The sequence below is a fragment of the Diplotaxodon limnothrissa genome, linkage group LG6 (assembly GCF_057381915.1).
Source record: "Diplotaxodon limnothrissa isolate DT_005_m linkage group LG6, D_limnothrissa_male_GT1.1, whole genome shotgun sequence".
Classification (NCBI taxonomy): Eukaryota; Metazoa; Chordata; class Actinopteri; order Cichliformes; family Cichlidae; genus Diplotaxodon; species Diplotaxodon limnothrissa.
Window position 1 is genome coordinate 19,508,208 of NC_140601.1, and position 18,271 is coordinate 19,526,478.

General features: G+C 43.8%; 1 protein-coding gene across 2 annotated transcripts in view; it reads left to right on the forward strand.

Moving 5' to 3' along the window:
- bnc2 (basonuclin zinc finger protein 2) overlaps positions 1-18,271 on the forward strand; it is an 87,858-nt gene that overhangs the window by 20,576 nt on the left and 49,011 nt on the right. The gene's annotated exons all lie outside the window — the stretch shown is intronic.

The following is an 18,271-nucleotide window of genomic DNA, read 5'->3' on the forward strand; positions in this document are numbered from 1 at the left end:
CTTCCCACTCTTTAGTGCATATTACCCATACCTCCTTGCAGCAGTCATTACCCATGACAGGGGTCAAGAAAGGTTGTGGCCTAAGCACTCCATCGACTATGGAGTCAATAAAGGACTCGTGTCTGCCCACAGTGACCTTTATAGTGATCTATTTAAGTGAGCGAGCAATATATGTTTGTATGTCGGTGGTGTTTGTGAGAAAATTACAAGTCAGCGCATTACCCGTGACCCATGCTGTGACTTGCTGTAGCTTCAAAAAAAAAAAAAAAGGTGGCTTCACTTTTACAGTAAGATGTGACTTCACTGGAAACACTCAGTGTTTGTGAAGGTAGAGCCCTGAACTGAAGAGCAAACATTTTTCTAGCCCCAAGTCCAGTTTAAAAAAAAAAATGTAAGCACCACCAGCAGCAGCGGCAGCTTCCATACAGTCCGCACAAGCTTAAATAATTTATCTCCTCTTGCTCTCCTTGATTTCTTTCTCTCTCTTTCCATGTGGCTCTCTGTTGCTGCCCCCCTCCCCTCCCCCCTCCTTTTAGCACATGCTTCATTTGTTTGCTTTGAGGAGCTAAATCTTGTTTGCGCGTATTAATAAGTCAAGGCGGATTATGCCCCCACCGCCACGGCCCCTGTAGCGTCCTAGCCCTCTCTGCTTACGCTGTGTTTGCGGCTGGGTGGCTCTGTTTGCAGAATGCCCCCCTCCCCTCCACCACCACCATCCACCCGCCCAACTCCATACCAGAGAGGCCTAGCGCGCTCGGCTAATTAGATTAATTCCGATGCCTGTAATGATTGCTCGCCATCTTTTTTTAATGACTGGTGCATATCAAAGAACAGTAAAGCATGCTACCAGCAAAGCCTGCTCCCAGTCCTCCAGTGTGTCAGACCCAGTTGGGGGCACTAGCTTAGTGTTTGAGAGTTAGCATATTGCCATTGTGGGTGTCTGTGTGTGTGTACATTTGTGTTACTGCAGGCTAAGAAAGAAAGAACATGTGTTCAGCTTAGCCTCTGCCTGGCCTCTTAAAAAAATTAAACAAATTAGGAAATATAAATATAAATCATCAACAAATGAATACAATGATCATTTTTTTATTGTTAGTCTGAAACCTGTTATTTTGGTTATGAAGCAAAATAGCTTCAGAAAAAAATGATTATTAGTGTCACTTTTAACTTGCTTTGTTGTCCCTGTTTCCTCGTCACTGTGAGAAAAATCAAACGTAAACTGAATGTCATTAAGCATTAAGTCTCAGCTTACACCTTGCCATCCCTGAGCAAGTGTGTTCATCATCCCTCTTTATGCATTTGAGATGTTGCTCATCTTTAATAGATAGATCTAAGTCTCTTCCCTCTTTTTTCACCCCTCTGTCTCTTGGCCCTGTAAAAAGGAGTATAAATATTTGAGAGGCAGGCAGTTCAAAAGTGTGGAAAAAGGGGGCATTTAGCGTAACCACTTGGAAACACAAATGTGAAATGAGAGACTGTGAAGAGTAAAAGGAGGGATGAAAGGAGAGGCGCAAGATCATGAAGCACGAACCAGAACTCATTCCGAACAAAGTGTCTATGTGCGTGGTTCTTCTCCAATTTTATTCTTCTCTTTTGCTCACGCGCTGAATAAATATGTGCAACTAACATTTCTCTCAGTGTCTCTCTCAATCTCTCTCTCTCTCTCTCACTCACACACACACACACACACACACACACACACACACACACACACACACACACACAAGGCAGATTTCGATAAAATATTAAAGGAGGTGTTTCCTGTAATTATAGCACTGTTTGCCTCTGCCTCAAAGCCTGATCTGTAATTAAACAGGATTGCACACACATACGCCAAGGTAAAGCACGCACAAACACACCTCCAAGCTGCCAGACACACACACACGCACACACACACACACGCACACGGTGAGGACTTGTGAGTAGATCACTCTAAATCAGACTCTCACATAACACTTGCTCAAATTTGTACACACGCACACTCATTGGACTCATTCATAGACAAGTGGTCAAACACATTGAGCTCTGAGCAAACACACACTTCCACTTCATCACGCGCACACACTTTTATCTCACTCCCACAAGGAAGAAAAAAAAATCTGCACTCTGTAAAATGCTATCTTTCCCAGACTCCCTATTGTGATGTTATCTCCATAACTATCCATATATTGATCCACCTCACTCTTCCCTCCTCTTTAATTCTCTCTCCATCTGCCCCCACCACCACCCCTCCCTCCAACCCCTCACCCACCTAGCCCTTATCTAATCTGGCTATGCCACTAATGGCAGCCATTCCCAGACATGAACAAGTGCCATAATGTGCTCTGGTAAGCCGTTATGATGTGAAATGACCCTATTGATTGGCTTGCATCCCCACTGACAAAAAAGAAGTGGCGGCAGTCACTTATTACTGTTAATGAGCTGTGGGATGGGCCCTAAGTGGCATGTCGCACACGCACGTGCGTGCTCGTATGCGTGCGTGCACACCAAAACACACGCGTGCGCATTCAAATGCACGCACGCGTGCTTTGCATAATTGTAGCAGCATTACTCCTACCTGTCTGCGTCCCGCCACATTGCAGCTCGTTAGCGATGGGAGGTCCCACCGAGTGGGCGAGTGACGAGCTTTTAATGGCTGCCACTTGCCATTGTCATGTCGTGTTTTCGATGGCTGTTGCATCTGTTTCTATTTTTGCATCTGTTGTACACACCTGGTGTGTCTTTAATGAACAAAGCAAAACACTGCCACTTAGTCTGACAAATGATACAAGCTTTGGTGTTCTGAGTACAGCATGTTAAAGCACAGGAGCCCAGATGTGAGCTGATGTAGGCAGTGTAACTGGAGCTGTAGCGGCGGTAAGTGTAACATTGGAGAAAACAAAACTTGGAGGGCTGGTTAGACACCAATGTGTCATGGCCACAGGCACAGATCTGACTTGGACCCAGTGCCACATAGACAGAGGGAGGATATGCATGGAAAATTGTTTTATGAATGGAGAAAATCTTCTTTTTCTTGCTCGTTTGTGCTTACGTAAACAGATGCTGCATTTTTTTTTCAAGCTGGCAGCATCTCGCGGGGATAATTCATGGGACACATCCAATCAGCCACAGTGCATGTGCGACACATGTTTTTTTATTCAATCTTCTTGTCTTTTCATCTTCTGCCACAACCAGAACGCTTCCTGCTATTTTCTTCCCAGCTCGGTACAAACGAATAACAGATGTGAAAGGCTGGAACATATACTCCCGTCTCCCCTTCCCCTCGTCCTGTGCTGTGACTACTCTGTGACAACCTTTGCACTCTCTCTCTCTCTCTCTCTCTCTCTCGCCTTCTTTCCCTCTCTATTGTTTCCCTGAAGCCTGCCCATCCCTCGTCCGCTATGTGGGGACAAGAAGCTGCACCCATCTCCCACCCGTTCCCTATTCCCTTCTTCTGACACTTTTTGGATCTTAATATTCTCTGTGGGACCTGCATAATTTTATTGTACTTGTGTAGGGGGATTACCCTGTCTATGCACTGAATCATTTATGGGAATGACAAGTCAACTTGTCTTAGAAGAACAATTGTGTCATCCAGTTCCTTTTGCATTTCATTGGGACAGATCATCAGATTTCCATGGAACTCATATGGCAAGTACAGTAAAGCAGAACAGCTGGGAGCCACCTTGAAAACACTACAGAAATACACTAAAGCTTTTGGAAAGCAAGATTTCTCATCTTGTCGTAGAAGTTTGCATCCTACAATGTAAAATTCTGCTAAAAGTCCCACAAAGTGCTCAGAAGTTTCCATGCACAGTAATCAATTAGGAGGTTTAGCAATTAAATTCTAATTCAATGCATTTGGTTATTTCTGAAACCCTTAAAGCAATAAATCAATGGCGTATCAATGTTGAATACTTGAAAAACATGCATTAATGCAAGGCCTCGGCGATAACAGACGATATAGTGGGGGTGTCTGGGAAGAGTCAATATTTTCATATGTAAGCCTGTGAAATTAATGACCTAATATCTGCAACAAGAAAGCTCGTTTTAAAGGCATAATCCTCTCCCTGTTTCTTGGGAAGACAGAAGCAACAGAATCAATGAAGATTTAGGCTCTGGGAAATTATAACTGCACGCGTGCACACACGCAAACACACAGGACAGCATTCAGACGAGGACGCTCTGTCCGCCTTGCAAGATCCATTGCATGTTAAGTGTGCATTTTTTCCCATTTGAACACACAAACTGACAGTGTGTAACAATGGCTATTCTTAAATTTTTTATTAATGTTTTTCTTTATTTGAGAGGAAATTAGATTTTTACCTACGGAGTGAAGTCTGTGTGAAACAAAAAGCAGCCCATGACATTTGGCAGATCTTAAAATTAGCAATCAGTTACTGAATTAAATCCAAAGACCAAATATGACTGGAAACTGTACCTCCACTTTACAGAGTGAAAACACATGTTGAAGGAGTGATTTCTAATTTACTGTAACATGCTCCAGTTCACAAACTGTACAGGACTCACTCTCGGATTGTGGCGCAGAGCTTTTTTCTTCTTAGGAGGGCTCATTTATTTAGGCCCGTGCGAGTTGTGTGTCTGTAACCCTTACCAAGCTTATCGGTTACAATACCAGGAAAGACAAAGGCCCTTCTGCATTTACTGAACAGCAGTAGTTTCCTGTGCGCACACACACACACACACACACACACACACACACTCACACAGTTTGAGCTAAAATGTCATTACACAGCTGGAACAAAGAGCTCGACGAGATGGGAGAGACAAAGAAAAGAGTAAAAAAGAGAGACCAAAATGGTACTTAATTCTTTCATTATCCAAATGAATGAAAATCACAGAAATGAGTCAAGTCAAAGCCCTACATCTGTCTCAAAATTAGCCCGACAATTACACGAGAAAGCTAATGAAGGCAGGGGCTCTGTGTGGCAATAGCTCACATCTGTCAAAAGGCTTTTGATTCCATTTGGAGTTAAGGTCTCTGAGGCCGGCCTGGTCTGGTGCAAACTGACCTTCTTTATCTGACCTCTGACCTCTGCAGTAACTTGGGAACTGGGCTGATAGCTGATTTGTTGGCGAAACAGAGACAGTAGGTGTATTCTTGACTATTTTATTTTGACTGAATTTCCCTACATTGGTAAAAGTATTCATGACAATCACACGCTTGTTCGATGACTTGTTTAACAGCGGTACAGCCTTGCAGCAAACTGACCCTGCACTGATGCAATACGAGTACCAAAACCGTATCGCTACACGCGTTTTAGTACCCATAGGAGGGCACAGTGGCTGAGAAAAATAGGAAGAATAGAGAGGTAGGGGGCATGTAGAGGACAATCATTAGACTGCACAGAAGGAGGGATGAGGAGAGGCGGCTGGGTGTAAGAAGAAGTGAGGGGGAACCTCAGCGGTCCCTGAGCATCTGGCAACGCGACGCAGGGAGCCACGGTCGCTGTCATTAATAGTGATGAAATCATTTAAGCCATCAGGACTAAACGAGCCAGTTAAGAGACACTCAATGCTACACTTCTGTCTTGAGACAGAGAGTCATTGCCTATCTGCATTACACACACACACACACACACACACACACACACACACACACACACACACACACACACACACACACACACACACACACACACACACAGAAAATAGATGTGTGCATGTGTGGAGGCTGGCAGGTTGTAGAAAGTGTATTAGGAAAATGACCAGTGTTTTATTTTTACACTGCTCTGTTTGTGATGAACCAAACAAAATCCAGTGTGAGGGTGGTTTCCAATGTTTCTGTGCACTAAAATGAATTCCAACTGCACGGGACAGACTAAGGTATGAAAAATCTCGGTAATATGCTCCAATATCACGCAAAAGAGATTTCAAATTCAGCTTGGAGAAAGCATTTAGTTTGTGGCAACATCTGGCAACAATGAATAGCAGTTATTGATACAATAACTGTAAAACCAGAAGTAGATGACGAGTGAGTTAAATGAGCAGATATGTTGATTTACTTGCTTTCTGACTTGTATGCACAGACTTTAACAATAACTGAACAAAATTTACATTCAAAACACACATTTAAACCTTGTGACGCTTCCTAGCATGTTGACATGAGGTCTACAGGACTGAAAAGCATTATAGGCTCACCACTAAGTGAGAAGAAAAGTAAATGTTCCAGCAGCAGGCCTGTTGTAGTCAGAACAACAAACAGGACAATTATCTAGCCCAGGCGCTACCTGTACATTAACTCCACATTCTCCACAGTGTGTGCACTATTGCAGCGAACTCCATGCTCTTTGTCACCACAGAGAGTGAGAGCTCGAGAGCTGGTGGAATCCGGCAACAAACTGTTGTTGATTATTGGTGTGCCACAATTTACAAGAGATGTGCCACCATTAGAGCTGCAGCGAGCGGAGAACCAAACCACTGGCTAAATCTGCCATGAAATACTACACTGCTGCAATAAAAACCTGAGTATCTGCACCAAAATGGAAACAGATGAACCTCGTCAAGGATACATTGTGCTTTTTTTTCCTCCTCCCCCACCTCCTTGTTTCCTGATTCTTCAGGTCTTCTCCAGATGAGCGCTGAGAATAATGTTGTTGTGGTTTTTTTTTATGATTGCGTGCATCGATGTGCGTGCGTAGCATGCGGCATATGCCAATCACGTGTGTGGGGATGGTGTGCACACTGGTGCATGCTTGTTGGTCTATGTGTGTATCATGTTATGTTATGGCCTAGACAAGAACTGAGCCCACAAAGGAAATCCACTGCCAACAACAGCACAGCTATTGGCATGGAGCCATACCACCCCAGAGGCTTATGGGATAGGGTTTACAACCAGACACAGAGTGTAGGAGGGCAAAATCTGTAAGGGTCACTGTGTTATATTTTATATAGTGTCCAGTACTTCTACTATGCTTTCATGGAATTCCATGTTTCCCTTTCTCTCTCTCTCTCTTTTTTTTTAGTAATAACTAAAGTTTTCATCTGGTACATGTGGAGATAAAAAGCAACACTTGGTCTGCAGGCTACTCTGCACTCGTTGTACAAATCAGGCTATTAATACCAAGCATTACACTGATGTAGAGCAGAGTACCACAGATTTATAGACTACATTAGTAGTCAGATGAGAACATTATGGTGTTCAAGTGAATTAGGGCAGGGGCTCTCTCCCTTGTTTGCTCCAGGGGTGAGGTTGTGATATCCCGTTACTTCCTCAAACCCCTCACTCAGAGGGTACAAGTGTGTTTTTTCCATCTGAGCTCCAGACAACTTCTTTCCAGTATGTTGGCTTTTCTGTTTTTTTGTTATATAATGTTATTTGATCACTGCAAAGCCATCCTGGACTGCTGGTTACACTGTACAGATGTGCAATGGTGATTGGTTTATTAGCCTTGTAAACATAATGATGTGCTGCGTTTGCCTTTTTGGCAAAGCAGCGGACTAAAGTGGCTGTAACATGGCAGGATTGCTCTCTTTTTCTCCTGGATGTTCGGTTAGATGATGCATCATTTGTGTAGAGTTTCATCGGAGTTAACAGTCAATGAACATTTTCTAGTGGCATCGTGTAGAGTCTGAACCCAAAGCCCCAAAAGCACCACTCTTACTCCTACCACCACCCTCTCTTCCTCTCCTTTGTCTTGTCATCCTTTTTTTTCCTCTAGTCTCTAGCGAGCATCCGTGCTTGCCTTTCGTCAGTGGCCATTTATTGACAGAGCACTACATTCTAGACATATCTGGGGATTAAGTTGCAAATTTAAGCAATGGGAAAATCAATGGGTTCCTCTTTTAATTCATGAGAAAGGCTGTCACTGTGGAAAAAAAACCAGTAGGGAGATGTGGCTGTTTAGCTCACATTCATCTAGAGAGAAGCAGAGGAGGAGGAGGAGGGCAGCATCCTTTAAATCTCTCCATCAAATGAGGGCAAGGCTGATGGTGGTTTGCCAGAGATCAAACCACTTTAGAAAAAATAAACCCTTTGCTTCCACAGTACCATTCAGTAGACTGACTGCTCCATATTTGAATGGGACCAAGCTTTCATTTTTCTTGATCAGAAAGCAATGCACTCTGGTCTGGGAGCAGGAGTGTCTTTCATGTCTTTTAAGTCCATGTAGAAACACAAGGAGTCAGCAGTGTTGGGAGAGACTGCTGCAGTGGGTTTAAGCACTACCTGGACTCTCAGCCAATAAAAACAGGTATCTGCTTGCACAGATGTGTAGTCTCACTCTTGCCAGTTTTTTTTTTCTTCATGTAAAGCTGAGGAGTCATCTAGATCTTTTGTCTTCATCTACAGAGATTCCAATCACAGGCTGTTCTGTTTTTGATAGAAAAAGCTTAATTTGTTTAAAGTTTTGCCCGTAGAAGCTCAGTGTAAAAGCAGCACTTAATAAAGACAGGTAAAAAAGGAGACCATGTCTCACAAGTCCCCTAATTCCAGAACATTAGACGTTTCTGGCGAACATTCAGTAAAGTCATCAGATCCCCGTGTTTTATGACTCCTCTAAACCGGTCGCATTCATCCCCAGGTTAGACTGTGTTACTGTGTATCCCCTGCTGACTTCAGGGAATTTGATTTTTTTAATGAACAGCTCAATATCTAATTCATTAAAGTGGCTGTTTTATTTGATGCATTTTCCTTACTCCAGCTGAACCCAGGGAGTAAGCCTGGGGATAAGGGGAGACGGTCCTGTTGATGGATGTCCAGTTACGCGCACAAAGTTCCCCCTAGTGCGAGCCAGCGTGCGCCCCTGCAGAGACAATCGGTGTTGGGGGGGTCTCACTTGATTGTGACTCCGCTCTATGGGGAAGGAGAGACTGACTTTTACTCCATATGAATGCCGAACGACGGGAGCCGTAATTGGCCTTGCTCACACTCTCCCTCATCATTAGGGGCAGGCCAAGAGGCAAGCTTAACAATCGGTAAGGGGCGCACTGCCAGTGCTTTCTCTAAACCTCTGAGCGTCTATCTGACAGTGCAAAAGCATAAGGAGGCACGTTGGGCTTTAGTGCCACATTAAAAAATGTCGCCCATGGCTCCGCTTTGTATGTGTATGTATCCTCTGCTGCTCTGTAATCAGCATGTCTCTCATGTCTCTCATTTACAGACTCGTCTGTGGTCCTCTGCCTGATCTTAGTATAGATCAGTCTTTTCAGACACGGTTTTATATTCACAGATATAAAATAAACGTTTTGCATGCCATAAAAACCAGAAAGTCTGAGATACATTAAGCTGGAGGCCACGAAGAAATAAAGTATACAAGGGAAAGGTGGAGTAAAGAGATACACAGAGTCTTGGTGAAATCTGAAGGGGTCAGAGGAGGTGTGGAAAGGGCTCCCTGGTGGGGGCCTGAGGGGGGGGGGTAGGGCAGCTGGGGATGTGTCAGGTGCCTGAGCTGCGCTCTGTGCTGGGCAGTGTTGTTGTTACACCGAGGGCAGCGCCACAAGTCCGAAAGTATTGATTTCCCGCCTTGTCAAGAGGCAGAGAACTGTCATGTGGAGAGCACTGACCTTGGTACACACACTAAGACAACTATTCCCCTCGGCCCCCCACGGCACAGAGAGGAGAGAGAGAGGAGCAGATGCAAGACACAGCAGCGGCAGGCAACAAACAAGAACGCGCTACCAAATCTCCTGCGGGGGACTGGGGGTGGAGGAGGAGGAAGGAGAAGAGAGAGGAGGTGAGGAAAAAGAAAGAAAAGAAAGACAGAGAGAATAAAAAGAGGAACAGGAAGCAAGAGAGCGAGAGAGAGAGACGGGAGCTAACAGTCAAAGCCAGGGCCAGTTCCCCTGAGTTGTCAGTGGGCAGCCCAGTGTCTGGTTATCACACTGTTTGAAATGACAATGGCTTGACTTGTATTTTCCTCCTGAGACCCAACTCAGATCTATAAATCAGAGAGAGGGAGGAAAGGAAGGAAAGAGGGGAGGGGGCGGTGGGTTGGAGGAACAGAGAAAAGAAAAGGGCCGGTCAGAAAAAGAAACAGGAGAGCCCGGCAGTAAGGAAAAGCCTGACAAAAAAGAAACGTTGGGGAGAAAAGGAGCACGAGATTGACTCCCTCTGTCTGTGCATCACTGGTGTACTTGTAGCCTTTGAGATCTACACAGAAAGACAGAGAGGAAGGAAGGGAAATAAAGTGGCAGCTCAAGTGAAATGTTTTTCATGTGGAAGCTCCATCAGGATTTGACAACAAAAAGGGCTCCCTGTCACCTGCAGCTACACGGCAGGGCTCATCCCCAGTCACCGAGGAGCGCAGCGAAGAGAGAGACAGACAAGAGAAAACACAGCCTACAAAGAGCTCTCCCTGGGTTATATCAGGGTGACAGACACTTAAGAGACCCAGCTTTAGTCACACATCTCTCGCCTCAGATCAGGGCGTTTTGCTAACAAGCTCGGCAGCAAGTTTCCCCTCTTGCACACTGAGACTTATGAATAAAGGCCACTTTCTTTATGATGAAGAGTTCCATGCCGAGTCGTGAGGGAATCTTTTCACAACGTCTCTTTTTTGGTGAGTCTGAAAGAAGCGGCGTCCTAATTGAATTAGCTGGCTTATTAGTGTTTGACAGCGTAAGCTCGGCTATAAGTAAGGAAGACTTTGGGATGTGAATTTAAAGAGCGGTGTTGGTTTTGGTTCTAATTTTACACTCTCTTGACACACATTATTCCCCTTAGCTGCAGTTAGGCCCCAATATGGTAACGCTAATAATACCGTATGTGTGCAAGGGGGTTTTAAGTGGCTGTTTCACCTCAATTGCCAGGCCTTTGAAGCATCCAGTCATCCTAGTGGCAACAGCCTTGTCCGACCTCATCAGCGGTGCAGATTCATCATTTATGGATAAAGCAGAAACAGTGGAATGGGTGTGATTAAAAAAAAAGAAAGAAGACTCATTAAAAGTACTGAGGGTGTCATTAGACAAAAACACAGAGGTGGTTTATTGTTACATTTGAAGATAAGAACATGCAGCCTTCTTGATTCTCCTATTCTCAATCCTCTTATTTCAACATGTCTTAAAGGGAAAAAAACAGATTAAGCCCACCTTTGGCCATAACACTGTTTAGCAGCCTTGATGCTGATGTTTTTTGCCTTTGTTAGTCTGCCTTAATTTGGTCAAATCTAATTGCTAATTACACTTGCTTTCATTATCGCCGTGTGTTAAATCCAAGGGCTTTAACAGTATTATCTCTACCCACCGAAAGACAGAAAGAAATCTTTGATCAAGATTAACAAGATATACTCTCCTTCAGTTTGTGCAAAGATAACACACGCGCAAACCGCGCACACACGTACACATCACAGCCGCTCGAAGGCGTGCGCGTGCTGCGCAAACTTAATGAATCTGTTTCATCTGTCTTCTTCACTTTCTCTCTCCGTGCTGTCGATATTCACCTCCCCATGCCCTAAAAACACAATTTCTAAAGAGTGCAACTTGATGCTTTTGGAGAAGTGTATTAAATAATAGCACACACAGTAAATCATCTATCAACACTAACCTGTCAAAAGTAGCATATTTTTGATATTTTACCAGAAATGAGGGTCAAAAACGACTATGATGTAGTTTGTTTTTAGTCTTGTTTCATGGTTGCTTGTGACTTTGTGGCCTTTGCCACTTTACCCTGGGTGCTATGATCATTTGAAAACCAAACATAAACAGTAGAATTTATTGGCCCTTCCCCCCAAAATAGTGGGAATAAACATAAGCGCCTACAATTAGCCCTTGTTCTCAGAGGATGTATAATGGCGCTCGCTACTCAAAATGAATACGTGCCACTTGAGGTAATGACAGATGGAGCTAAAAGGAGCTACTTTACCCGCTTAGTCTGCTCTCTTTGGGGATATCATGCTGTTTGTATCTGCAGTGAATGAGGACATGCCAGTGAGGCCCGTGGGCCCTTCAGCCTCCTTGGGTGCCAGGGGCTCAGTGCCAGGCAAATGCCCCAGCTGACACATGATAAAGTCGGGGACAGGTGACCAAAGGGAAGTGGGCTGTTCTCTGCGAGCTTCCCAGCGATGGCATGCCAGACAGAGCATTTAACGTCTCACAAATCCAGCAGAAAAAAACCAAAAACGACAGTTCAACACTGTCACTGATGTCAACAGGTTTGATGAAATAAGAGAGCATTAAGGTTAGACGTTTCGATGATATAATGGCAACACTTTTTGACCTTTTCACTGTGCCTAAATCACTTCAGCATCAAATTTGGCATGCTGTGTTTGGAGGCTATGCCAACACTCTTTACTGCAGCTCTTCCACCACAGTAAAATTTTGCAAGTCACACTGAAAAAACAAAACGTTGGATGGAGAAATCCAAAATATCTGGTTTACATAATGTACCAGATAAAAATAAACCAAACCAGAAGATGCATGAGAGATCCTAGTACGTCTGCAGTCCGGTACGTCCACTTAGATTTCAGTGAAATCTCTATTATATGTTCATCGTCATTGTCATGCTTCTGAGTGGGAGTGCATTTAAGCAACAGGAAGCCCAGTGTTGGGGTGGTGGCCTAAGCGAACTGTAATCTCAGTGCACAATATGATGACATTTTATTTCACTTCACTTCCACACTTGCCTTTCTCCATTTGTTTTTCTGTTTTCTTTTCCCCCCTCATCTTGTATTTATGTCACGTCTTCCTCGGTGCCCATGATATACTGCAAATGCCTGGTTAAGTGCTGTTCTGACATCAGCTGAGTGTAGTCGCAGCATTTGGCCTGGGGACAAATGCTGGAAAGGCCCTATAAATATGGATGCCGCCCTCCCCCTCGGCTCCCTGATGAGTCTGCATGTGTCTGAGCGTGTGTGTGTGTCTGTGTAGCACGCCGCTTGCGCTGTCACACCATGTCCCCACTGTTTGTTTACTCACACTGACAGAGATACACTCGCTGCCTGATGGTGCTCACCAGCTACGCCTGCTAACCAAGTGCCAAAGAGCTTGCTAATGCCTGAGCTCCTCCTGTAAATAATGTATCTGCCCATGCCAGGGAGTTAGCTAGTGCAACAGCACCAGCTGTCTGAGCTATTCAATAGTCTGACAAATCTGTTAATCTGAATGTCGCTCTCAGTTTGCACGCATATGTGTATCTTAGAGTGTGTGACTGTCACCTGCCGTTACATTTCAAAGCATCACACCCAGAAAGCTCAGCGTTCCTTGAAAATGATGCCAGGGAAGTCAGGCGTCTTCCTGGGCGGCCACCTCTGCCCTGGGGTCTGCAGAGGCCCCGTGAGTGCCCCGTGGCTGCAGTGATGCCAGCATGTGCAGAGCTGCAGGGAGGTTCCCCGTGGGGAGGAAGCAGCCCATTAGTACAGTCCTTGCCCCACCGTTTTACTCCACTTCAGTACACATCACACAGGGCCGCCCTCTACTAACTATCTAACACATGCTAATTAGCCTAGCGACAGAGCCAGTTTCTCTTTGCTTTGGGAGCATATGTGCAACTCCAGAACAAAGCTGACTCTGGAGGACCCAGCCAGGGACTGCCGCTTCATTAAATGTTCTTTTATGCACTTGCAATAATGTGGAATGTGGCCCTGCTTTAGAGCAGCCTGAAAAATATGACTGATAGGATCAGAGGAATTCCTTTTAAAATCCAGTTTCACGAGTGAAAAGGAGGTCAGAGTTCAGTCTAATCAGTAAAATTGCAGTTGAAGACTAACTGCCTCAAACAAGCATCTCACACACAAAGTCCTTTTTGTTGCTGCTGTTTTTCTGCCCTTAACTCTTCGTGCAGCGTGCTATGGATCCTCCAGCCAACTCACCTTTCCTGCAGCGTCTTCATTTTCTGGAAACAAGAACAACCGCAGCCTTAATGAAACTTAATGATGATAGTCATAACACAACAATAATCCAGTGGTCTGGAAAACTAATCAATGCGTCTTCTCTCCTTCCCCTAATGACCTGTGAAAACAAAGCAATAAAAGGCTGCGTGTGTGTTTATTTTGGCCAAAGCAACAGGCTGATAAGAGCTGGTTGATTAGTGCCGAGCAAAGCCAAGGCGGTCACAGAGATTGTGGCACACGTGAACTCAATGTCACTACCTGAGGTGAAGGTATTTGTGTACGTGTGTGTGTGTGTCCAAAACTTTCCTGCCTTTTCTAAATACCTTTTTCTTTACAGTGTGGGTGTATTGACACCTAAATGTATTATTTTTATTACAATAGGTTTGTGATCTCACAGTAAAACTGATGGTAATTTCCTGCTCAGTGTCCACACACTGTGATTATCTTACTCCAACTCCGAAAAGGGGTGCCAATTTGTCATCTGCTTGATTCCCTCCAGTCTCGAGCTCTTTACAACGACTCATTGTGGTGGGCTGTGCACAGTTTTGGGACAGAGTGATGAAAAATCACAGTTCCTTAGATTCATCCTTTCCCTTTTCTGGAGAAATACAACCCCACTTTCTTTTTTTTTCTTTTTTTTTTAACAACCTTGTGATTTCCGTTTTCTTCTCTATGATGAAAGGTTTTGGTTTAAGTGACTGCTTTTAATTGGATAAGTACAGATGGGGGAAAGGAAAAATAATATTTTGCTTCTATAGTGTAACGGGAATTTGGAAAAGCAAAAAGAAACAAAAAAACAATCCGTGTTTCTGGAAACTAGAGCTTCTTAACACACACCCATGCTTCTTTTTTTGTGGTAACATACATAGTTTATAATCTGTATTTTTCTTTCTCTTATAAAGAAAACGCCTCTTTTACATGATTTAAAAGCAGAAGTCATGATATGTGCACGTGGAACAAAAACACTAGGAGGAAACGACCACCTTAACGGCATTCTCCAGAGTCCAAACCAAATACATGTCATGCATACTGTATTAGGAGACACATCATTTCTGAAACTCCCCGAATTAAAATGATTTAACAAGCCCCCGTAATACATGTATTTCTTATTCCCTGGTCAGATTACATGAATACCTAAACACACAACACCCTTCATATTACAACATGGGAGATCACTGTCAGGTGGATTACATGGAATGATGAGGTGATGTGTCTTTTTTTTCCTGCTTGCTGGAGAGCCTGGTGTCCTGATTAAAAATTTCAGCTCCACTGCCTTTCTAATTAATTAGCGAGGCCACTCAGAGGAGCGCCGTGGACCAATTAGTCTCTAGCAAGCCGATGATGCCTATCGCTACGGCATCACCGTACAGCTGTCGCTCTCTGCTCCGAGGACGGTTGGGGATGGACCCTTAGGTGCTCGCACAGGTTCAAACACCAGCATGGATCCTCAGCAAACCAGCTGCACGAATACACACGGCATGGTAATAATGAGAGAAATGGAGATAAAATGTGCACGTGCAGACAGACTTAATGAAATAGAGGAAAATATTTTAGGACAAATGAAATCGATGCTAGGGATTTCTTTTAAAATGATGTATTGAGTGTAGAAAAAGGATTGAACTGGTTTGTTTAAAAAAACCTGTCAAAAATATCATGCTTGACTATATTTGATTAATTGAAAAATCACAATATTTACTGGTTAGTGTATCTAAAATGTGTTTTACTCCTGATCATTTTTATTTTAGTTAAAACAAATGAAATATTTGAAAGGAAGATTATTAGATATTACTAATAGTTGTTGATAATCCTGACTGATTTTAAATGTGACATGACAATGGTACTTAAAATATGTTGTAAGACATTGCAAGGAAACAAAGATGTGGCAGATTCACAAGCAAACCTTGTGCCAAATCCTCCTGTGTCTACTGATTTTTCTATTCCGACTGAGAGTATTAACAAGATGAGTTGGGACAAAAGCCGGCTAGAGATTTTACCCGAGGCAGATCTAGCAAGATGGGACTGTTTCTGAGGGCTGACACCGAATTCATCCCTGCAAAGCTGACCACAGGGCTGGGCGGGCGGGGAGGAGTCTGCGTTTCTTTGGAGGGGTGGCGGAGTTTGCTGACTTTGTGAGAACGGACTAGTTATAAGAGCGAGGAAGCTCATTTCCACTTCAAGGGGTCGTCTGAAACATGGCATCAGCAGGCCTCTCTGTTAGCTTTCGCACGTGCGCTTGTGTGAACTAATGCACGTGCGTGTATACACACACACACACACACACATACACACACACACACACGCCATCTGATCATCTCACATTCACCGATGCTCTTAATGTCTCCCCATCGCCTTCTTTCCTAAAGTCTAATGTTTATTCGTACTTGAGGAAAATGCGCTGATACCGTTCTTCTTCAAGACTGAAAAACAGCCGAAAGCTAAAAAAAAAAAAAGAAGTAGAAGAAGTCTTAACTTCAAAGCCCCCTGCAGTGTGTGGCGCGCACACACTAATGAACACATCACACACACAAACACATAATGTCCTGCAAATAATTCACTTTCTCCGGCTCTTACATGTTTTATTACAAAGTAGACCACAGATTGGCATGTTTGAAAATAAAAATAATGCACGTGAGTGTGTTTCCATAGCACAAACACACATGCACACACGCACACTAACACAAGTCATTTTGCAAGCACAAACAGTCAATACCGTAGTGGCTGATTAGTATGAGAAGAGGGGATGAATATTGGAGAAGGACTCTCAAGAGCCATCCATGAAACATGGAGAGGATGTCAAAGCATTTTGTTCCTATCTCGTTCATTAGGCCTAACTCAGGCAGACGAACTCGAGTCTCGAGTTTTTTGAAGTTCGCTCACAATCACGCAAATACATAACGGCGAGACAAAAAAGGCACACGCTGAATACAACGCCGCTGGAAACAGTTGTAGTTATTAGATCACCGTGTCTGACATTTTGTCGACATAAGTAATTAATTTAGCCTATTGGGAAAGTCCAAAGAGCCCAATTAACATGGCTAATATTGCTGCATCGTGTAAAAACATCTTTTTTTTTTAATACAGAGGGAATATTTAAATGACTTGCCTTCATTATTCAAATGTATAAGCAGAGTCATCACTGGGGAAAGAGACAAGATGGGATTCACACTCGCAGGAGCAAAGAAATGATAACCAATCTTTTATTTCTGCACAGCATTCAAATAAAGAAAAAACAGCATATGTGCTTTTCTGGTAACTTTTTCTCGCCTTGTTTTCGTGTTTGTCATCTAAAGTGAGACGGCGTCAGCTTTAGTTTCCACAAGAATAAAAACAAAATAGATACAGAGTAGATGTTGCTGTGATAAATGTTCATTTTCAGATTTAAAAGAAAAAAGATTGTTTTTTTACAGTGTGTCTCCGTAAGCCTACAAGCAGTTCGGTGTTAAATAATAAAGAGAGTGGAGGCGATAGCTAAAGAGGATTTTTGTCTTTTACACTTGGTCCAGTACACATGTTCAGACACGAAGCCAGGCCAAAGCTCTCTCAGTAGCCAAATCCAAAAGGCTCTGTAAGCAACACGCTCCAGAAATAGGATCAGATAAATAATATTCTTAATTTAGAGAAAATGCAAAGAGTCAACAAGCAGGAGTGAGGGGCGTTTTACAATTTACTTGAATATGTTTTTTACAAAATTGCTTTTGTGGATACTTTGTTTTTCGGTTTTCACGCTTGTCCGGGTGTTTGTTTTCTAGCGAACTCGGAGGGCCCCACTGCTGCAAGGCCTGGGCTCTTGGCTCGACTCTCCCACTCGTATAGCTATAACAAAGTCAATATTACAAAGAGGTAACACATGTCAAGGTTTGCTTCAGCCCTGCCCTTGTGATGTGATCCTGGATAGGGGCACATGGACACGCACACACACACTGTGTAAAAGAATGCATGCCTTCAGTGGTTCAGACTGTCTACCTCAATGAGGTAAAATATATTCCGATCTATTTTTTTTCATCTCTTTGCAAATTTGTTCTCTGGTTGAAGCTGGTATTTTGGCTCTTCTCACAAGTGAAATTGTTCATGTGTGCGGCAGTGTGTGTGTGTGTGTGTGTGAACTTCTCCTGTTACACGGTATCATGTGTGAGTGTAAAGTACTTGTTGTGCGCTCACATAAATTTTGAGAGTGTGTGTGCGCGTGTGTGTGAGGGTCAGTTTGTTTTGTTTTTCCCTTACTTCAGCACATCTGAGAGAGCTTTTCTGGAACTCCTGAGCCCTGTCCAAACAAAGATGGCCGAACGTGAGGGATGGAGGGGAGGTGGATTGGGGCGTGTGTGTGTGTGCGTGTGTGTGTGTCTATGCGCGTGTGTGTTTGTGATTTTTCAAGTAAGCTGGGACCAGAAGGGCCTTGCGAAAAACCAAAGGAGGGAGAGAAAACCGAGCCCCTGAGAAAGGCAGCTGGAAACACGGAGACTTGTGCCCCCCCCACCACAAAGACACGCACACTTCTCCTCCTCTTC